This window comes from Cebidichthys violaceus, unplaced genomic scaffold, assembly GCF_023349555.1.
Source record: "Cebidichthys violaceus isolate CVI_PGR_0920_01 unplaced genomic scaffold, fCebVio1.0.p SCAF_24, whole genome shotgun sequence".
NCBI lineage: Eukaryota > Metazoa > Chordata > Actinopteri > Perciformes > Stichaeidae > Cebidichthys > Cebidichthys violaceus.
The window spans coordinates 4,531,124-4,554,016 of NW_027176417.1; positions in this window are offsets into that span (position 1 = coordinate 4,531,124).

The following is a 22,893-nucleotide window of genomic DNA, read 5'->3' on the forward strand; positions in this document are numbered from 1 at the left end:
TTAACCCCCCCCCCCCAGCTCTCAACCCCACGCTTCCCTCCAAGGGATCAATTGTACAACAAATTATGTGGCAGGGCATGTATTTCCTCTGAGAGCACCGGTTGCTCTTGAGCGTTGAGAGAAAAGGCGATGGGAAAAGGAAAGATGGGGGAGAAACAGGTGAGTGAGAGCGGCGAGAGAGCTGGTGATGGGGAGATGGGGAGGGAGGTGGGGGGGGGGGAGCACCTTTGAGGTCACTGCATATTTAGCGGCGGTCTTTTGACGAGGCTTGGCAAAGAGAGGTGCTGCGTCGTGGCGTCGAAATGAAAGGCGCTAAGACGGAAATGAAAGCGGGCAAAGGATAAGATCAGGAAATACAATAAGGAGCTGTCTTGTAAACACGCCTCGATGCCAAAAACAGATAATAAAAAGAACCGGCTGATGAAGCAGTACTTTTATTCCGCTTGACAGAGGGGTGTGTGCAGGTCATTATCTTTCAGGGTGGCTTTAAGAAGTGTTTCAAGCATTATGCTGACACCAACATTATTTGTTTGAGGAACTAAATAACTCTTTGTAGTTTTTGCAACATTTCCTCCCATCCTCCCATCCTCCTCCTCCTCCTTTCACAAGCTTTTACTGTAAAACTGTAGAAAAAAAAAAAAACCAACAACCTCACAATACAATCAGAGTACTTGGTATTCAGTGCTGTGCTAAAAGATCTCTCTGAGCCACACAAAAATAAACCAGCAGCTCCTAACATTCACATTGCGTATGAACAGAATATGTAAGTAAAGATTTAGCATTATTATTGATTTTATTCATACATTCTGTAAAAGGCCATCATCGCAGTTAATTAGCTTTAGTCGGCCTTATACATTATGCATATTTTCCAATATAGAACAAAAGAATGGATGGTATTTCAAGAATAGGCCTCCGAATGCTTAACAGTGGTGCGAAGGGTAATTATACAGGCTTGTGCGTGAACTCTCTACTTTTAAAATTATGATGTGTGTGAACTTTCTTTCCCCACAGGGACGACCAAAATGGCAGGGCTCGGTAAGTGGACGGTACACATCGTGTACACCAAAGGGTGTTCCAGCACACTAATGAGTGGAGGGATCGTTGTAACCCTTTCACAAAGAGTCCAGATCGAAAGATCGATCTAATTGCGTCTAGGGTTCCTATGTAAACATATTACATATCAGGCTGGAGCTGCTATGAACAAAGGATACTAGGAGGTATTCAAACTTGACCCTAACTGCTGTAAAAACAGCAAAAAAAGTGATCAGGTTGGATTCATGCTGTTATTACACCACGGCCGTGCTTCTAGTGCTGCCTATGAATGGAGCTGTAGTCGGGGTGCACAGCTCGTCCATCACGTCAGACAAAATCTGATGTGTCGAAAAGCGTTTGCCGTCACGGATGGCCGGCTCTGAATTTGATGCAAACGTCATATCATTGCAAGTAATGTGTTGAAAAGCAATTTCAACAGCCATGCTGTGACACGCCACCGGTAAACATTACCCCCGCTCAACTCCAGTGCGTTAACATTGTCATTGATAGTAAATGGACTCGTACGGCTCTTTTCTAGTCTTCCGAGCGCTCAAAGCGCCATCGCACTACATGTCATCATTCAACCAGTCACACCCATTCACACGCTGCTGGCAGGGGCTACAATGCAAGGTGCTTTCCACCTGTCCATCAGGACTCTAACTAACAGTCACACAACATCCACTCACTGTAGACACAGCTACGGCAGCAATTCGGGGGTTAAGTGTCTTGCCCAAGGACACATCGACATTGGACTAGCGGAGCCGGGGATCGAACCACCGATCCTCTGATTGAAGCGCGACCCTGCTCTACCACTGAGTGGTGATCAGCAGTTGAATGGATGTAGATTCTAATACCTCATTTTTGTATTTTATCAGAAAAAGCAGGAAACACTCCCCTCTCTATCTTATGCTGCTTTGTCCACTTGCTTCACTTCACTGGATTGTCTCGCAGTGTCAAAAAGACGCGGCTCGCCTTTCAACAGTTGGAGCGTTGCACTGTGACAGATGGCTCTGTCGGCGCGTGTCGATGGGAACTTTATGGTGATGAGAAGATTAGACGACGGTCAGCACAACCTGCCGGAGACGACCACCCACACGGGTTTGATGCCTCACTGAGGAACATTTACAGGTACAGAGTGTCTTTTCTGCTGCTTAACATCTTCTAATTATAACAGTGCTGTGGACGGCACTTCAGGAGGGAAAAGGACATTATTGGCGTGTGACGTTTGCCATGAAATTCATATTTTGTGGACAAAAACAGATTACTCAAAATGAGCTTGAATGTTTGGATCAGCCAAAGCTAGTAAAAGTAAGACAACTGCACTGACCCTTCCAAAAACCATGAAGTGCATAGATTAACCTGTTTTTAAAAAGGACTGCTGTACATTATAAAGATAGTTTCCAGAACTCCCTGGGTGGATCTACACGTGAGGATCGAAGCAGGTGGAAATTGTACTCTGAACACAGAGGTTACGGATGATTGCACCTCATGTAAACCGATAAAAGCCAGGTTTTATTTGATTCTTTACGGGAGGGATCGATTTAGACTTTCATAACGCGGCTGATCAAAGGAAATCGTCCAGGAAGCACAATATGGACAAAAACATATACCCCAGCGCATGCAGAGATGTTACAGAATCAGTTAAACTGATTTGTAGCTTCCGTGTGTCTTTGAGATGCATCGAGAAAAAAGGGGAAAGAAGTCCGACTTCTGAAAGTGGATCAACTGAGAAAACAATTTCTGCGGTTGCTGACGCCACGCCGGAGCCTCACAGCGGTGACAAAAGAAGCGCGCCCCTGATACACGAACCTCACTGTACAGTCCAGGCAACCACATTCGGTGCCGATTTAATGGCGTGTTTAATTAGCTTTTAATCAAATCCCGTCTCTTTCACTTCCGTGGAGTAAATCTGGATTTCTCCCCGAGTTCATTAACTAGAAGGACGCCCTGTCGTCTCCACTGACATTCTCCGGACCTCAGGTAAATCTGACCTTTCATTCAGAGTAGTCATGTGAATAACGTGAAGATTCCGGAAAAAAAAACAACCCACTGACAAGCCAGACCGGGAAGCACATTCATCAGGTGAAGGTATCGAGTCACCGGGCAGAACACACACAAAACGAGACCGCCAGCTGCATTTAGCCACTTGCTGCTAACCGCCTGCAGAGCAACACAACCTTTGAACTCTGGGTAGGTGCCGGACCAGCATGCATTTTAAATGTCTCTGGGCTGTTTAATGCAGGAAAGGTGTCGTGAGGGTGACATGAGATAAACGTCATGCTCCAGAGGTAATTGCAAATTCTCTATCCAAGTCTAGGTCATTCCTCCAAACTGTCATAGAAGAGAGAAAAAAAAGCAACAAAACACATATAAATAAAACATTCTTTCTTAACTTCGGCTCAGCCTGTCCTTTGTGAGAGCGGTTGTTAGCTCCACAAAGTCACTTTCCCTGTCCGTCTTAAGAACGGAGTTAGCAGAATCGTTTCCGCCTCATTTCCGAGGCAACCTCTGAAACTGACTCCTGTGTCAGGCCAACCTGTGCTGACAACCCCCTGCTGGAACACGCACACACACACGAGCACACACACACACTCTGAAATCCGGCATGATGTCTTGGATCCCCCCCCCCCTCTTCTCAAATCTTGATTGACTAGCTCCTGCTCAAAGCCTGCCAACCCTCCAGGGTCATTTACGCCACGGAGGGAAGAAAAGGGATGGTGAAAAGAGACAGATCAGAAAGAAAAGCCCAATAAGGGGGATGAATAGCAGAGGTGAGAGAAAAGAAGAGGCCAGTCTTATCTGGAGCTGTCAAAAGCCCCCGCTTTGAGAAGCTGAAAACCTTGTCTCTTCTTCCTCCTGATTTTATTTTTATTTTAGGAAGCTCCCTCTGGGATTTTGTCATCAATTTATTTCTGAGGAGCAAAGTTGGACTACAGCTGGAAATAAAAAAACAACAACCTTGGAGCCAAGGCCACAGAGGAAACGCTTCACAAGGAGATTATTGTGGGAGATTTCAAGGATGGATAATAGTTTTTTGTTTGATGTGTCAAAGAAAATGGCTAAATTATCATTGGCTATAATCTTTCCTGTATAATCAGCTCGTTGTGCTCTTGAACACAAAATCCAAAGGCATGCTGTAGTTATCGTTTGGGACCGAATACTGCGTCTCCTTTGACTCAACATCCCTGCCCCGTGATCTACGACTCTCTCCAAACACCCAGGCCGTGGATGGGCCACTTGACATTCAGCGAGTATTTGTCCGGAAGCCACTCCGGCTGCGACTTGGCTGTGTGCTCGAAGGTAATTGTTGTGCTAAAAGGTGAATCTTCATCCCGGTCTGAAGGTTTGGGCACTCTCAAGCGGGTTTGCTTCAAGGACCCCTTCAAGATTTGGCTCAGTGTACTGGCTCAGCAGTGGGTTGTCAGACCCGCAGTACAAAAAATGCTGTCATACAAAAAAAACAACATCATCAATGAATACAAATGCTTCTTTCTTGTCAAAACATGGTGTTTACATTACCCACAATGCAACTCAAGTCAATAGACTGTACAGATTAGGGTATGCTAGTAGCAGCTAACGTAGCCTCAAGCCACCAGCCACCAGCCACCAGCCTCGAGCAAGAGATGAGGAGCGGGCTGTAGAGGTCTAGTAAGGTCACTTATTTCTAACTCCAACCCCCCCCCCCCTACTCTTCATCCCAACGGACGCTGACTCAAGTGACATCACTCCAGTCACTTTATTAGATTTCTCTCAGCTCCCTCTGGAGCCAAAAGAGGCTTTACGCAACTTGTTTCAAATATGTAACGGCCCTCCCAGAGGCCCGTAAACAGAGTTTGATGTTGATAATCAGTGTAGTCAATTGGGCCTAAAAGCACACGGTAAAATGTTTGGCCAAGTTGTCTTAGAGGCTGCTTTACAAGCTTTAGGTGAGTGCTCTCTGCCTTACACTCACAGCTCCTTCCATCTGGTCCCTGTGCCATAAAGCACTGATTGATGGAGAGCTACAGGGATGAGTTTCCCTCAAGCAGACTCTTCAATCTCCGCAGACAGAGGGACTCTGATTCTTGGTTAAGGTTGCCATTTTGTTCCTCATCAGCCTCCCAGTTTGACTCACGCTGCTTTCCAGCCTCTACCTTTTAACAACAGTGCCGGCTGTGCTGGGAATATTCATTTATCAAATCTTCACCTCTTGAACTAATACCTTGACACGATTCTACGCTGGAGTTTTCAAAGCTTTGTGTTTGCATGGGCTGAATTTAGACCTCTCTAAATCATGTCCAATCCATTGCAATCGTCACAAGCGCAGTGAAAATCCAAGTGACACGTTCACGATCAAAAGGAAACAGGATGCATCGAAGATCAGTGGGGCTGTCAGAGTGAAGGTATGTGAAGAAGTTATTTCAAGCTGTTAATAATGTAGGAAGTTCATTTGCGAGCCTTCATTTTGATGTAATCATATATTTACTTTCACATCAGCTCTCATTTTCATTTCCTCTCCTCGCCTTTCATCACGTCTCGCCTGTTGATTGTTCACACACAAGGTGAAGATGTGTCTTTCCTTTCCAGAACTTTCTCGGGGAGCATTGGCTTCTCATTACAATGCACACATACACATGCAGCTCACACTACTCCCACGCTGATATTCATGAACCAGAGCCTCGCTCGGATCTCTTTTTGGAAAGCAGAGTGTACTTTTAAGTCGTCACGTGAGTTGAAACTTTGCCCGTTCTTCGCGCTCGTTTGTGCGACCGGACCTGTCTGAATAATACGGTCGCTCTATTAAACGGAAAAACTAACTTATTTGCTGGATTAAGTGCATTCTCCTGCTTCATAGGTATTTTACTTACTTTCTTCCCGCTGAAATGATTTTGGCGCCTCAGAGTCAAATAGGCTTTGGGGCTGAAAGGAGTGCAAATATGATAGTGAGGCAGCCGACGTTTAAAACGCAACATGAATTCTCATTAGGGTTGGAAAGAGCTGTTGCAGATGGAGTAATCCTTGGCAGCAGCAAGCGCGCTAATATTTCCAAAAGCATTAATACGTCAAGCGCATTTGGGTATGTGTGGGTCTGACTAGTGGCTGGGAAGTAGGGCGCCCGCCAAGGGAAGTCGACACACAAGCACTCGCGGCGGCGACGTGACAGAGACAGACACGCACGCACACACACCCACCTGAAGCTGAATCATCCGAGAAAAAAAATAAAAAATTGCCGCCGAGCTGCGACAGCCTGCGCGTTTTGTTAATACAAATTTAGGCCCAATCACACCCACGCTGACTTTGTTTGGGAGAGGAGGGGAGACACAGGGAGAAAGGTGAAAGGAAGAGGGGGGGGACATTTAGAGCGCCGTTGTAAGGAGGAGATGGCTGGGAGGTAAATAGGAGAAGAAGAGGGAGAGATCTTATTTGCAGTTAGAAAACAGAATCACCTTACCGTGGGGAAAAGAGAGGAGAGACTGACAAGGAGAAGGGATGCGTAACGAAGTTATCAAGAATTGTATATCCTCCACAAAACGGCAAGACTAGAGGAAAGTAGCCAGGAGGAAATGCAAGCAACAAAATGCTTGAATAACCAAAAGACTAATTCTCAATCGTTTTAAAAGTCGGTTTCTTTTCATTTGTATTCTATATTTCAGAAACTATATAAACTTGTGATGCATTTCTGGTCCTGGTGCATTTTCTGACCTTTGAGAACAGCCAGCTCCATAGTGCTGCATATGGCACTGGTCCAGGCCCTGAACTCTGTGGCCCTGGGGAAATGCTAATCAGCCAGTTGGGGGGACTGGTGAAAGGCCAGTACACAGAAGCTTCGCCCGAGCTACTGTGGCCTCCAGCTAGCAGATAAGTCTACTTTAGACATTTTAATGTGATTCAAAACACTGATATAGTGCTCTCAGTTGCCTGGCGCTGCCCTCTGGGCCAACGACTCATGGAAATATACCAGCAGGATGTAGCCTGTAGGGCTTAAAGGTGACCACAGCTGATAGAAAGGGGATTCATCAAATGCATATGCTGGGTGGCCATTATCTATGTACCTGATGGGAATGTAAAGCCACAGTATGGTTGACACATCCTCCACATGTGCTCATAATAAATGTCCGTGGGTCTGACTGGGTCACCTTGAAGCAATGTGTGTTATGTTTCAGTTTGAGGTAAAAGCATTTGATGGGAAGAGATGAACTCTTAGCTGAACAAAGGATGTCTCAGGTTTCACCAACAAAAAGGCATCAGAGTCCCGCCCACACGGTTTAAGAGAAAGGTGATCTTTAGTGAGGCGCAGAAATACGAGTGAGCATCGCTACAGCACATGAGTATATGTATATATATATATCAAGCTTCGTCACTACTAGTGACCCCTTTGACATTACACACAGCCATGTACTGCAGCTCTTTACATGTATGACCATACGCCTCACAGAAGATGCATACATACATGACCCGTTCAGGGCCAGCACTTACAGCCAGCTCAACATTCACCTGCCGCCCTCGATGCCCGTTAGGCCTAAAAGCTATTGATTGATAAGACGTAGCTCGGTAATGATCCCAAACCGCCAAGTTTACATTTCCAACCGCGGGTGTACTCCTCCGGCCGCCCCCACCTGCATCTGCATGGGAGGCTGAGTGCACAGAATACTTGGCTGGAAAACGCATTTGAGTACACGGTCTTGCATATCTGCACCCGTTCGATTCAATTTGTCATTCCAGACACTTAACCAGCTTCAAAACAAGACGCGTCGGTGGCAGGGTAAAGATGAAAAGCACATTCTTCATGTTCACCCATGCATTCGGGAACGCACTCCACTACTATTTTCTCACACTCTAAAATCTACTATGCACTGTAATTGCGCGGGGAGGCGACGCGGGGAGCAACGCAGGAGCACGACGATTTGCTCTGCGGTGTTTAACACAAACAAAAAAAAAGTGCCTGCAATCTCTCCGTCTCTTTGACTCCCCTCTTCCTTTTTAACTTGTCTCTTAAAATCATCCGCCGATCCTCTCTTACCCTTCTATCTGCTTCTACTATTGTTCTCATTGCTGTATTTCTCTCCCCCCCCACCTCCCCTCTCTCTCTCTCTCTCTCCTCTCTCTCTCTCTCTCAGTGCTGAGTCGTCTGTAGAATGTTAAAAGCCTCTAACACTGTGATGTTCCTGCAGAGCCTTGCTGTCCTGAGAGTGGAGGCTGAGTTGAATGCTAAATGGGCCGCGGCACGGTCGCTGACGCTCGCCACTGCCGGGTCCTGGTCTATGCACAACCTGTGGGCCGTGCCAGGCGTGTGCGTGGAAGTGAAGTAAGAGATGTGGAAGGGGGGCAAGAGAGAGACTGAGTGGATGACGGTGTGTATGCTGGTGGGTGGGTGGGTGGGTGCATTATGCATGCTCTCCTGTAAGCTATGTTAATGAGGATGTGTGAGCAGTGCTAGGACCCCGACTGTGCTCTATCAAAAAACAAGTGTTTTTATCCCCACCTCTCCTTACTGTAAATCCTCATGTGTGGCTTTACAGATGAAAGATTCTTCTTGCATGGTAAAAGCTTCCATCATTAAAACTCCTGGCTTCCAGTTTGTAACAAGTCTTTCTCAGATTTGACAAAGTTCCTCCAGAACCACAAAAGACATCATACATATTTTATACTCCTTTTTTTTTTTTTTACAGGATGTGTAGTTCGTCCTTCGACTGGTAAATTGACTTGGACATACACAATCAGTGAAGTGCTCCTTTAAATTAAAGCCAGCGACAACCAAAGGCTGACGGGTTATCAACACATATAATCATGATTTATTATGTACTGGGAAAAAAAACCAAACAAGGCCTGTTATTAATAAAAAAACTTCACAGGCCAAGACAAATTTCTAAATAATAAATGAAGCATCAGAGGCGTGCTGTGGCAAACAGCAGCCGAAAGCACAATGTGTTTCTGGAAACAACTCTCATCCTCTTTCCATCGCTTGGACAACACATCGGTACGAGCGTTTAAAGCAAGTGATTGGCCCAGCAGCGCCGGCGACAACCTTGACCAGAAAGCAAAGAAAGGTAAAAAAAAAACGGTTTGAAAACACCTAATGTTACAGCCAGTGACTCAATCGTCTCATCAGGATTCTGTTAGAAATCCCAGCCAACGTTGATGGATGACTGTATACACAGTATATATATATATATATTCATACTTGAACTGACAACCGGGCTTTCACTTTCCCCCGGAAACCCCAACCCCCCCTGTCTCATGTGGGATCCACAATGGTGCAAGAGGAGCCAGTCCTGCAGCTACAGCTGAGTAAAAATCTCCATTTGAGCCGAGTCGATTAGCACATGCTGTGAAAAGAGAGATGCATAATGTACGGTGTTCTTAAATGATGACTAAACATGAGGGCATGGCTTGTTAAATGCATAGGCTAGGACCTGGGGAAGCAGAATGGTAGCAGAAAGCTTTTAAGGCAGCAGGAGTTGGTGACAAATGCACCACCACGAATACCAACTTCGCAGAAGAAGATGCATTTTTCACCTGACTCCTGCCTACGAGAACTAGGACACACACTTTATTCCACACACACACACACACACACACACACACACACACACACACACACACACACACACACACACACATTCACACCTAAATGAACAGCTGCTGTGTTAAGCATTATCTAAATACAATCAGGACGCGCTCACCAACAGCACCATTTGCATCTCTCTCACTCTGTCTCGGCATTCCGCCATGGCTCGTCAGCACTTTAGTAAAAGGGCTTTTCACGCACAAACACAATAAAGCCCCCAACAGGCGTCTCAGGTGGGTAGCAAAGCTGTAATCCTCTTTCCATCTAAGCACCTTTTTACTTTAGGTAGAGGAGAGGGAGAGGGAGCTGAGAGCAAGAATTTGTCACCCTTTTCCTTCCCTCAGCTGCAGGAGAATTTGCATAGCATATACACGAGGTGCGAAGGATTGATTTAATTGGCTATCTTGTCTTCTTCACCAAGATATGATGCAGCGGGAGGAAAAGAAAACACAAAATGAGGTTGTGTGGTGTGTTTGAGAGAGAAATACAGATTTCCAGCCTTTTTGATGAATGTGTGTGTCTGCCTGTCTGCGTGTTCCTGCTGGCTGTCAGTGTGTGTGTGTGTGTGTGTGTGTGTGTGTGTAGCAAAAGTGCCCGCCTGTGTGCGAGTGTATTCGCGCGTGCTCTGACGGGAGCAAAAAAAAGGGGGTGTTCAGAATGAAGCGGCGAGGCCCGAGTCAGGGACAACACACAGTCTTTAGCTGAGAACACAGGCCTCATTTAGGTTAGCGCAGGATTAGCCACGCCGAGCCGCACAAGCACAGGAATTAAAATGCAAATGAGGACAAGGATTGCACAGGAGGAGTGCAACAAGACGGGGATGAAAAAGCACAGGCAAGGGGTGGATGCAGTGTGTGCTGTGCTGGTATTATTTATGTTGTCGCCTTTTTTAATTGCCAAAGTTGTGGAGATGTAGAAATAGCTGAAGCAGATCGAAACATGCATTAACAGGACTTAAGATATCAGGCATTCAACTTCTTCATAATACGATTTTATTGCCAATTAAAGTGGTTGTTTTGAAGGGGAAACGGGGGGACGTACAGTAGACGGGTGGTGTGCTGTCACTGCTAATAATAGCAGTTTTACTGCAGTTTGAACGCAACAATCCCATTTTTGTAGGTCAAAAAGCAAAGTGCCGAGTAAGAAGTGAAATTTGAATTCTTTCGCAGATTGTTTCAGTTGTACCACTCAGTCTGTTAAAAAGGCTGCATAATGTCACCTGTGACTCTACAGGAGTCAAGCATGACAAAATGAACCGTGATGATGTCACAGTGATGTCGTCAGGGTTACCTCAGCTCAGGCTTTGAGACAACACGTGTTCAACTGCTATAGCCTGCATTAAAAACGGGTTTGAAAGACCCCATCAATTAGGCAGAGTCTAATAAAACCTATCAAGTTGCATTATGGGAAGTGTAGGATCCAGCATTTCTCATGATCTCGTAAACGTATTGCTTGTGAACATGCATGTTTCGCTTTACATCCCCAATGTTGGAATAAAGGCAGAATATAAAATATAAATGACCCATTCAGGAAAGGGAAACATTAGAAGAGCTAGAAGGCAGTATTTCACGATAGAAAGGAGGCAGTGAATCAACAGATATTCTCTTCATATAATCTCCCTAAATGTCAAGGAATTTAAGTCCTGAAGAAATCCAGCAGGGACTTCTTATTGTAACGGAGATAATACGGACTCTTGAGGTTTTCCTATCCACATTACTGCTGAAAGTTAAATTGTGTACACATAATTCCAAAACATGAGGGTTATAATTTGCAGTATTAGGAGTTTTCTGCCTTTTACAAGATTTTAGATAAGATAAGGTTTTCTAAGTGAATTCCTCCAGTGTGTTGCTATGAAAAGCCTTTACAAGCCCCTGAAACATGTCAGTGGAAGGGAAATAACTTAATTCTAACGACCTCACACTGTTTTTATTTTCAACGGTATCTGTTTTCTGATGAAATCCCTTCTAGATTAGGCATTATTGAATAGGGGCTCTCTACCATAGGCTTGACATTGAGAAGGGTACGCAGGACTGAGGCAATTATAAGTTTTCACTGCTCGCATCTGCCCTCCAGCTAAAAACACAGTAGCAAATTAATCATCTTAAAATGGCCAAAACTAAAGGTTAGTCATAATCCTCCACATCATTGTCCATATGCGAGCATTCAAACACGCACACACACACACACACACACACACACACACACACACACACGAGCGCCTCTCCTCCTTGTCTCCTCTCGTGTCCTCTGAGTGGACATAATGAAAGTTAATGAATAAATCCATAACTTATATTTTATAAAAATGGGAAACCCTGCGCAGGCAGGAAAGGACATTTCTCTGAATATGTGCATAGATTTCAATAGGGCAAGAACACAGCCCTGGGAAGGTTTAGGGGGGGGGGGGGGGGCAACCAAAACAGAGGCCAAGTGAGCAGCAGTGAAAACAGCTGGATGGAGCAGGGATGATCTCGATGGTTATGGCGGTGGCAAGGGTTTGATTATTTGGGCTTCTGAAGGCCAAGAATGCAGCAATCACTCCGGGTTGTGCCTCCTTCATCAGACCTCGATCGGTCACTAACAAGAGTCTATAAGTCTCTTTTTCTTCTGATTTTAATAGCAGTATGTGTTGCTTGTGTGATAAGACAGATGTGCGCCATCTACAGTCAATTAGGTTTTATGCACAGTGCGGCATCAAGTTGCATCTACCATATGTTTGTCAGAGCGTTGACCTATTACACAATGATTGGAGTGTCATCGTGCCTGTGTCACAGCGGGGGTGGGGTGGGGTGGGGGGGGGGGGTGCAGTCATCGTGTGTAGCCCCCCCCCCAAGCCAGCATAGAGCTGTGAAAAACATAATATGACACACAGTGACTCTGGTTCTAGAAGTCCTGCTGTTCTGCTAAATGACATTCCCATCAGCCCCAGCTCCACTTTGTGTTTTGTGCTATTTAGCAAATGTTAGCAAGCTGTGTCACTCTAAGCATGTTAGCACGCTGACGTTAGCATTTGAATTACAGCCTCACAGAGTGAGTGAGTGAGTGAGTGAGTGAGTGAGTGGTGTTGATTCTCAGTGGGCTGGGCACTACGGGCATCCATTAGTCATTAGAAGTCATATTAGAAATGGGGATATCAAAAAAAGTACTTAGTACATGATTCATGATTGTACAAGATTATGAATGTACAAGTGGGCCCAGTTTGTGCCTCCATAGTTATATTTGTATGTATACCCGATGATGAGTGTTACTAAGTATTTAATGTAGCTGATAACGACTGACATCTGTATGTTGAAGTGACATCTCTATGAAAACAAGATTCTGCATGAGGAAGACAAAAGGAAAGAAAATATATGATATATAACATCCAAACGTGTTGATATGGAGAGTTAAGAGTATCACAGATTTTGATCTGTATTCAACGCAGCAGCGAGATGGAAGCCTCTACCGCGCCGGCGTAAGCAACGGAGATTTACGACGGGTGCATGTGTCGGTTCCCCGGGCCTAATCCAGAGGCTCTCCTCAGAATGGGAGCTTGTCAGATAGACCGACAGTCAGACAGACTTTTCTCAAGAAGGCTTGCTTGTCAAATTGCAGACACACAGTTGGGCATTTGCACACACACACACACACACACACACACACACACACACACACACACACACACAATCTTTCCCCAGCAAGGGGTCACATACCCAATCAGGTGCACACAAACATATCCACACACATGGCAGTGTACTAGTTTGATATGGCGCTCGGAGTGTGATGACAGTATCAGGCCCTTGTGTGATTGAGGTGACGGAGGCAGAGGTAGGATGGGGCCTGTCATCAGCTGTGAGTGACAGGAAGTTGAGGTGGGGAAGGTGCGTTAAGGGGGGGGGGGGGGGGGGGGGGTTGACAGCTGAGTTCATGACAGGCAGTCTATCCCTCTGTTTGTCTATGTGGTTTGTCTCACCTTCCTTTTCTCTCTCTCTGTCTCTCTATCCATCTGCCTCTTTCTTATGCCTGCCAGTCTGTTTCAACCTTTCCGTCTTCTTTGTCCTGTCTGTCCATCTCTCCCTTTCAAATACATACATACATATATATATATATATATATATATATATATATATATATATATATATATATATATATATATATATATATATATATATATATATATTTTTATATCTTTTTTTCTCTCTCTCTCTCCCCGGATAATGGGTGGATGAATTTTGCCCTTTCTTCCCTGTGTCAGACACTGCATCAAGAAAAACAATAGGAGACCCATAAATAGGGTTTAGAGAACATGCACCCAATTTACTTTGACAGTGGGGGAGGTGTGTTGGTGTGTGCGTACGCGGGCACGCATGTGCGCGCGGGCGTAAGTCACTTTGACAGCTGCTGCAAATGAGGCAATACTGCAGGTATTGACTGACATCGTCGGCCCCGGGCCCTCTGCTCGCTGAAAAAAAAAAAGAGTGGTCATCATAAATCACAAGTTGTATTAGCAATTGATGCTCCAGCTGGGGATGCAGGGACTTAGAATCTTAATCCAACATTATTTTAACGGCGACATGAAGCCTCTCAGACTGCTTTGATAAGATAAATGTGATTTACGACGAGAAGTGTAGAAATTCCCACAGGTGGCATCCTTAATAAGCAATAATCAATTGTCAAGATCACACCTTCCTTGCTGTCGAGGGCATGAAGAACCAGCGCTCCGTGCCTGCATGCTGTCTCACATTGTCAGCATGTTCATTTTTATAAAAAAAGAAATAATTTTCTACAATTCAGGCTTGTTATTTATTGAACAGTGCCGAAACGGCAAAAGAAAGCAAAAGCTGCATTAGTTGCTGAAAATCAGAAGGTATTATTCTCTGCAGTCCTTGTTCTCATCCCCATTGTCACATACCGATGCTTCCTCATAGGCCACTGACACTTCTGGGTAAACTCAACGATTCATCGACCGATGCACTGCGGACCTGCGCGCAAACCCTCGACAGTAGGTCCACGCCGAGGCCGGCTCCTCTCGGGTATCCCAGCAGCTCGTCCTATTCTTAGGCTCCGCTGTCATTTTTTTTCCCCCTGCTTTGCTTCGCCCCCTTGTTCGGAACAAAGGCCGTGAGATGAGGGTCATCTTTCCTGACAGCGAGGACGGACGGCCCCGGTGAGGTTGTCATACTCCGCTACCGTCAACGGTGCGCCACTTTAACAGACCTCTTCGCACGGGTGTGTGTGTTCCCACGCACTGTACGTCTGCATGTGTGTGTGTGTGTGTGTGAGAACGTGGTTGTTAAAATAGTGATCTTCTAGCACCTCCCGGCTTCAACCTCTGCTGAGCTTGCTGGCATGTGCAGGGGAGGAGGCATTGTCACAGCACTGCCCTTTGAACATCACTGTGCTTTCTTTAGTTTTTTGTGTGTGTGTGCCCGCAGTGTAAGCGTCCCACATTAACCGATCTGAAATCCTCTGACCTTTGGATATAAATAACACTCTCTATTTGACTTGTGAACAGAACGGCCGCTCGGTTCTCAGAGCGACCGTTGGTGGCCGGGCTAATTGCTTTTGTGCGGTTGTCTCGTCAGCTGCCAAGGCGCACTCTGCTGAGCCACGGACTTGGCCTGCGCATGAGAGAGAGTTGGACAACGGGGCTCTAAAATATGCCAACATCCATTTGACTGCTTGGCAGTAATACAAAGAGGATGGAGATGGGAGGGACAGAATAAGTGAGAAAGAGAATGGGACAGAGAGAGGTGAATGAGGAACTGTCAGTGCGAGGGAGGTTTGGTGAAAAATAGTAGACAAGGGGAATAGTGGATAATATGCCCTTAGCCCTTTTTAGCCTTATTTTGATTCCTGATAGCCCATGACGGAACAGGCGCCCCTCTGCTGTGTAGAAATCTACATACAAATCAATACCTATTGACTTGCCATTAAATTTATTCCCCTTTCCCCTGAACTATTTCCCCTCTTCCTCCACCCCTTCCTAATTCCTAATGATTGCCTCACTGCTCAGTGGGGAATCTGCCAAAGCCTCGGAATTTCCTCCCTGCTTGGTTTGCGTCAACGCCACAGCAGCTCCTGAACCCGCCTGTCATCCGAAATCAGGCGGGAGATGAGTGACAGCGTATGAAATCCCAATCTCTTAACTGGCTCTGGTTGGAAGAAGGGGAAGAAGAGAAAAGCTGATGAAAAAAAGGGAAATCTCCCCGAAGGCTGTCTGTGGAGTCAACAATCTTGGCAATGCCGGCAGAGGTTGATTTGTGTGTGTGTTTTCTCGGAGGCTTGTATAATGGCTTTGACACTGAGCCTTCTCATTGTGACCATCAGTGGTAAGCCTCCGTGTTAGGTCACCTACCATATTTCCTCTCTGGCAGTAGTATTAAAAGTGTCAACAGGGAGCGGCGATGTCCTCCCCAGCAACACTGCCCGACAGTAAACACGCTATGTGTTGCATCCGAGTCCGAAGCAAATGCCATGTCTATAGCGAGAAAGTTGATTGTATTGACTTTTGTCTCATAGGACGAACCAACATAGCATCGAGCGACATGGCCCGAAGCTACGGACAGAAAAGCACGAGACTTTACTCTATCCTCTAATGACAGTCGTTGCGGCGATGTTCAGTGATCGACTGAGCCGCTTTTTCCTCCGAACTGCTAAACATCTAACGGTTCTTTGACTGCGGTGTTGCAGTGGAGAATCTCTCCGCCCATACCAGTTAATTGGCCATGGAGCTGTACATTTGAGAAGAAAGAAAAAAAGACGTTAGCCGGGAAAATCGCGACTCTTTCAAACCATCTCTCTAGCAAAACTTTGTCATCAATAGTCTTTTTATTTTTATTATTTCTTCCTGGTTATAAAAGGAGAATAGACCAGGCTTCTGGGTGAATTATGCAATGGAGAAATCTAATGCATATCTGAGACAAAGGTCTGTACCAACAAACGAGTGTGTTCACAAACTTGACGAGCTTACCCTGTTTGACTGCTGAAGCCTTTTCGCAGGGTGCCAAAGTGTTCCTCATTAAATACATCTTTGAATACTGCTGAGTGAACCACTAGCCAGAAGCCAGGAACAACGAAAGAGGGGGAATGTCAATTACTCAATCACACATTGTAAGAGGTCACTGTAGAGAAGTGATTTGTTGGCTTGAGGGCTCAGTCTCTCTATTAAAGCGCTGCCCCCCCCCCCCCACCCCATCCATTGCAATGCGTGCCGCTGTTCTCCTTCCTCTGTCATTTTTGTCATTGGTCAGATTGTTCTTATTTGGAGCAACGTGCCCGTATAAGACTCGCGCCCAGCGAGGCTGAAAGTTTGCAGATGACACCGAAAGTGATGAGCCAATTTGCAGGCTGTAATGAGGCGGATTTGTGGCGACGCGCAGAGCACGGTCTACAATCTGTCACGTCTGACACAAGAGCCGAGAGTCTGCGTCCGAGTGACCGCCGTTATGAGTTCCTCAAAAACCCACAACATCCAGGAACCCCAAACAGGAGCTGAAGAAGACGTCGCGTTGAAGCGGATCTATGTATTGCACGGCCTCTTCTTCCACCGTCCTGCAGCAGATAGAAGAGGCCCACCACTCCACTATTGTTCATTCCCACCTGTACTCAAGACTTACAGGAAGCAGCGTGGGAGGAAAGCTTAAAGCAACACTGGCAATCTAACCCGCCCAAACCACCGAGTGTTTTGTCCCTCGCCGTCGAGCAAATGGCACCCCAGCAATTTCGACACCGGAGCAGATTTTACCCTGAAGCCATAAGAGTCTCACAATTACACCCAGGTGGGTTTTACTGAGCAACATCCTCCCCCACAAACATACACTGCAGCCCACCCATGCGTTTTCAAATGGGCAGCGATGCAAAACTGGCCTCAGCACACAGTACTGGGTTGTTTAACAATGGAGTCTGACTACGTGATGCAGGCCTCCGAATGTGGCTGTGCTATTTCTATAACGATTAGTTTGATATGTTATTAAAAGAGATAGACACAGCATGGTGGATTGGAACTGCGGGTCTTAGAAAAAGTGCTGGACACCGCCTAGTTTCAGACACTTCAATGGCACTTTGGGTTCCTGCTTTGTCTTCCTCCACAGTACGCTCTTACATAAATAAACTCCTACAGGATGTCTCAAGTTCAGACTAACCTGATTACCATGCTAACAAGCACACGGGGGACACGAAGAACAATGAGCTGCTCGTTTGTATCGTAAGTCACCACACTCAGTCTGTTCAATAATTTATTCGCAAAAGTGAAAAACATTCAATGAAAGAAGGTATTGGGTTTCAAAGCCTGGCGTACACACACACACACACACACACACACACACACACACACACACACACACACACACACACACACAATAGACACATTAGAGTGGAGAATTTAACAAGGGGCATGGGCGGATGATGAATATTTCTCATTCTTTTCTCACATTTCTATTAGAATTTGAGTGATGGGGTTATTTCAAAATATTCTGCTCTATTTAGTGCTGTACCGCTCAGCAGAGTGTGAAAGGGTAGATGGGAAAACAAGGACAGCGACACCACCAGAGTGATGAGTCAGACAAACCTATGACATCACAAGTTCAACAGATGGACCTCACCATTACGCCGAGTGAGTCCCTGCTCTCCAGCCCTCTGCCATGGACGAGCACGCAGCTGTTCCCTCCAAACAGCCTGATTCCACTAACCGGTTCTCTCCTCTCTGGTTGAAAGTGTTGATCTGCTGCTGTACAGTTTGGCTGGAGGGAAAACCCTCATGCTCTTCCATGGCAATGGAGACGTGCTGGCTTGACAGAGCAACACTGGACTTTATCTGCCCAAGATCCAGTGTTGCATTCTTCTAAGTGTGACCAGAAGGGAAACATGCATAGAAATACGAACCCATAGAGAGCTGTGCTGTGGGTTGATTCTAAATTTCTGCAAAAGTTTGTTTTTAGTTTATCATCAAGTAGATTCCATGCACTAATTAACACACTTAAGTAGGGGTGCCACTGGCTTTACAAAGTCAAATCTGAGTAATCAAGTGTCCTATTGTATAAGCCATCTTCATCTATAGAAACAAAAGTTAAAACCAAATAATTACTGGCAGAGATCCACGTGACTATGGCTTTCAGAATATGCTGAGGCGCTGTCCAGAGTCCTGAAACTGGTTTCTTAGCCAGCTTGCTTTTTGTGTTTTAAAGAGAACTTTGAACGTTAATTCCATATTCCTCCGAATCGTAGCAATGCACAGACAGAAGGAAAACGAGAGGTTAATCCAAGAGACAGTCAACAGTCAAAGAGACGCAGGCCATGAACAGCTGTTTTCCCTAAGAGTTGACTTTTCCCGAGTGACCCCTTCATTTTAGACTTTAGATGTGGCGATGGTTTCATACTAATCAGATATGTACCAATGGCAAGAAAGCACTCAGTAGGTTTTTAAATTCTTCATATAATCATATCCGCGACATGTTTATGAAGCCTCGAGGATGCACAGAATGTTTGGTGAGAAGCAGTGAATGCAAAAATAACTCTGGCTACCTTTAATACCTTGGCGTTCCAGTGGTATTTTGTGGGGAAATAGGCGTATAAAGACAAATCATGGGACATATCATGTCCCACAGAATTGATATGTCCAACAATTACATAATGAGCCAGCAGCGGCTTTCTTACCCTGGGTGATTCAGTGTGGGTTCAGCCTTTAACACAGATGCTGCAGCTATAATAAATGCCATATGAGCCAATCCATCACAGTTACATGGCATTTCAGCACTTTATAGCGGTTAACAATGCCTGATATACATCATGCCCAGGTCTGAGATAATGACTGGCCCATATGGCATGATATGGATCAGTAAAAAAAGAATAGAAAAAAATGCTCATTTTGGGGAATTCTGTGGAATATTGCACCATCACATTTCTTTTAAAGGCCTGTCTGTGCACTCTGCTGCCCACTGTCTCACACACACACACACACACACACACACACACACACACGTCCCTTTCCCCTGCAGAAACTGCTTCGACAAGATAAGTGTGGGACTTGTAATTGTGCGAGGGCCCTCATCTCTCCGCATTGGCTAATAATGGTGCTGTGGAGGCCTAGTGCTCATTACGCCAGCCTTTGTTGTTTTTTATTGCACAGCTTGGTTGATTTTTATTTTTTTTTTTTCCAAGATAATTCTGAAGGTTTAATGCTCTCCCCTGTTTCCGTAAACAGAGCTGCCACTGTGGCGGGCAAACTCCTGCAAAATAAACCAGTAAATATATGAAAAACTATACAAAAAAATCCCAACCTTGACAATCAGAGAAGTATACTCGGCGTTCTGTAAAACACCTTCCATATTTGCACACATGAGGTGTACTGATAGAGGGACCTTCAGACTGCTTTCTAACTTGAGTGAACACTCCAAGTGGTGCTCACAGTATTAATGGCAATAGCTCGGACCAATTCAACCGCAGCGGTGCGTGGGAGCAGAGAAACAGATATAAACTATCCACATTTATTTTCCCTAGCATGGCAAATACTTAGTCAGTAGCTTGTGCTGGGGAACGCTTTGGTTTCCCATTATCTTTTTTGAAAAATATGAGATTCAATCCGACCTGTGGTTTTCAGCGGCCTATCATCCAGACACAGACACGGACCAAAGTCATTCCTTAGAAGTCAACCTTCCTCCAGTTGTTTTAGATTGCTGGAGCACTGAGCTGAAAAAAAACACTACAGCTTTTCCATCTTTGCGACTAATCAGGGACGGATAAAGCATTATCCCTTGACTTTCTCTGCTCGCTGCCTCCCATATGTGCCTACTAAATAAAAACAGACCGTGTTTACCTCCATGTACTGCAGAGTCAGTTACATCACAGCCCACTGACTTATTTCTCTGTGACTCAAAGCGTCAGCGAACCGTACATATTCAAAGTTGTCAAAGAACACTCTTGTTTAATGCATCCGATTTGCTAGTCATGCTTTCAATAAGAAATTAATGATTAAGCATGTCTTGCAAACAAGACTACAGTATCCACTCTATGCTCATGATGAACTAGAGGGTTACTGAATCACCTTCCAAGCGTCATTGCTGATAAACAAACAAAATACCATATTTTCTGTTTCAATGCCACAGGGTCAGAGCCTTTCACCTCGCCGTGTAGCTCATTATGTAGAGGGCGACTCCAAGGCAACGGGATTCATTTGTCCGTGCTGCTAAAGTGTGACAAGGTTAGAGTAAATGGATCAGGGCCAGAGTTCATGAACAGCAGTAAATGTCAATGGAAACTGGCACCTGAAGATGAGAACAAAATAGATATGTTTCATAATGAATCTTATTATGTCACACAAAGCCTCACTAACAGCCCCTGTACTTTGTCCTTTAAAGCGCCGACACAGAAAGCAACAATTTGCCCATCTTCAATGGGCAACTGTGAGTTCTCTCCGGATCATTACTGTAATCACCGCGGAGCATCTTCTCGAACCATTCAGACAGAGCCTGTGAGTAACTGTTCTTGTTTCAGATGAAGGAGGAGAAGCTTCCCAGAATATCATTTTAAATCACGGGTTGAAGCAAGGTCGCTTGATTTCATGACGTGAAAGGCAGATGACATGATGTGTGCAATTCAAAAGGTAATCTCTGTCCGATATACCGACGTGAACAATGAATTTAATTAGATATTAGTAATCAACAATATATAGCTATTCAGTTACATGTTCAAAATCATGCTTCCCACAGTTATTAATGAGACAACTTTATACTGAATTCAGAGCGTAGACATGATTGAGCGATTGCCTCCACACTGCTCTCGCGGCGAAGGCTGAGCCGGCGGCTAGCAGCTAACGGTGCTAACTACGATAACGGTGCGCTTTTAAAGTCCTACGTACATGCTAACTTACCAGGATCCTAAGCTGCTCAGTGACCTGCTGGTCAATAGGGAACTGTAAGGGGCCTTTTATCATTCCTTTGTTTTGGATAATACCTTCTCTTTTGTTCGGACGATCAATAAGAACTCAAATTGCATCAAATTGGAAGAACTTTTGAAGAGGGATCGGTCACGTAACCATACATTGGAATGTTATATCCTTTTAGTTATTGACAATTGAAGAGCATGTTAGTGGTCCTTTTATGACTCGAGGACGGGCCGTTAACAATTCAGCAACTTTATTCCCCTTTGTACCTAATCCCCACCAGCACCCCCCACCCAATTTTGGATTAGCGCAGTAAATTTAAACTTGCGTGAACAGAAATAATTGAGGATTTCTTGAGGTTTCACAGTTTAGAGTTTAAACAGGTAATACAGCAGATTATATTAGGACAGAAGTGAAGAAAGTGTGTGTAACAGCTACATTTAGAAAAGGATGTTGTCAGAAATTAAACCGCACTGAAGCGTTACGTGCATTGGCTTTAGTTCTTTTCTATGACAGCACAGCTATTCATTTCTGCCAAATTGTCAGACTAGAAACAGCAACAGAGAATTAAGAAGAAAATATACCAATGCACAAAACCAAGTGCATTTACTTTTTCCCCTCCCGTGGGTCATTTTCTAACACCCCACCACCTCTCACCTCCGTGTCACACCCTTCTCCTGCCTCCTAGCACCCTCACCTCCTTCTTTCAGACAATGTGACGGATACTAACAGGTTAAATAAGCTCGACAATACTTAAATGATTGCATTTTGTGTTAAAAGAGTGTGCCAAAATTAAGGACACGAAGCACCTAAGCATTATCCCTACTCCATAAACGCTGCCAGCAGTCTCCTGTTATGAGTTCCTGTTATGCACAGGAGAATAATAAGGTCGTCTCTTCTCACCGCCGAGAACAATAATGAGTTCTCTGTGCAACAGTCGCCGTGGCTCAATAGCTGCACCTTTGATTCTGATGACTCTCTCTTTTTCTTCTGGTCGGGGGACTTTCTTTCTCTCCCCTCCATCACCTCTATCTCTTCCTTGCTCTCTCGCAGTCCGCAGCGAGGAAACTCCTCTCTGGGCATAAATCCCCTGCAAATACGATTAAAGCACTGAGTCATCATTTGGACCGCAGGGTGTAGCGGCCAAAGTGGCGATGCTGTGTGTGTGTGTGTGTGTGTGTCTGCGTGCGGGGAGGTGTGTGTCTGTTTGTCTGTCTGTGACAGAGGGTTCAACGCTGTGGATCCGGGGAGCACTCTATTCCTCTGTGCAAGAACAAAATGGGCAATCCCATTCCACTCATCTCTCTGTCTCTTTGAGATTCAGCATGGAGGGTAAGGCGTGACCAATCGCAACCAGATATCTTCACCTCTCCAACTTCCTCTCCTCCCGCTACCCCTCCCTTCCCTCTCCCCTTCCCTTAAGGCTCCCAATGTAATTGCGTCTCTTTTTTTTTTTTGT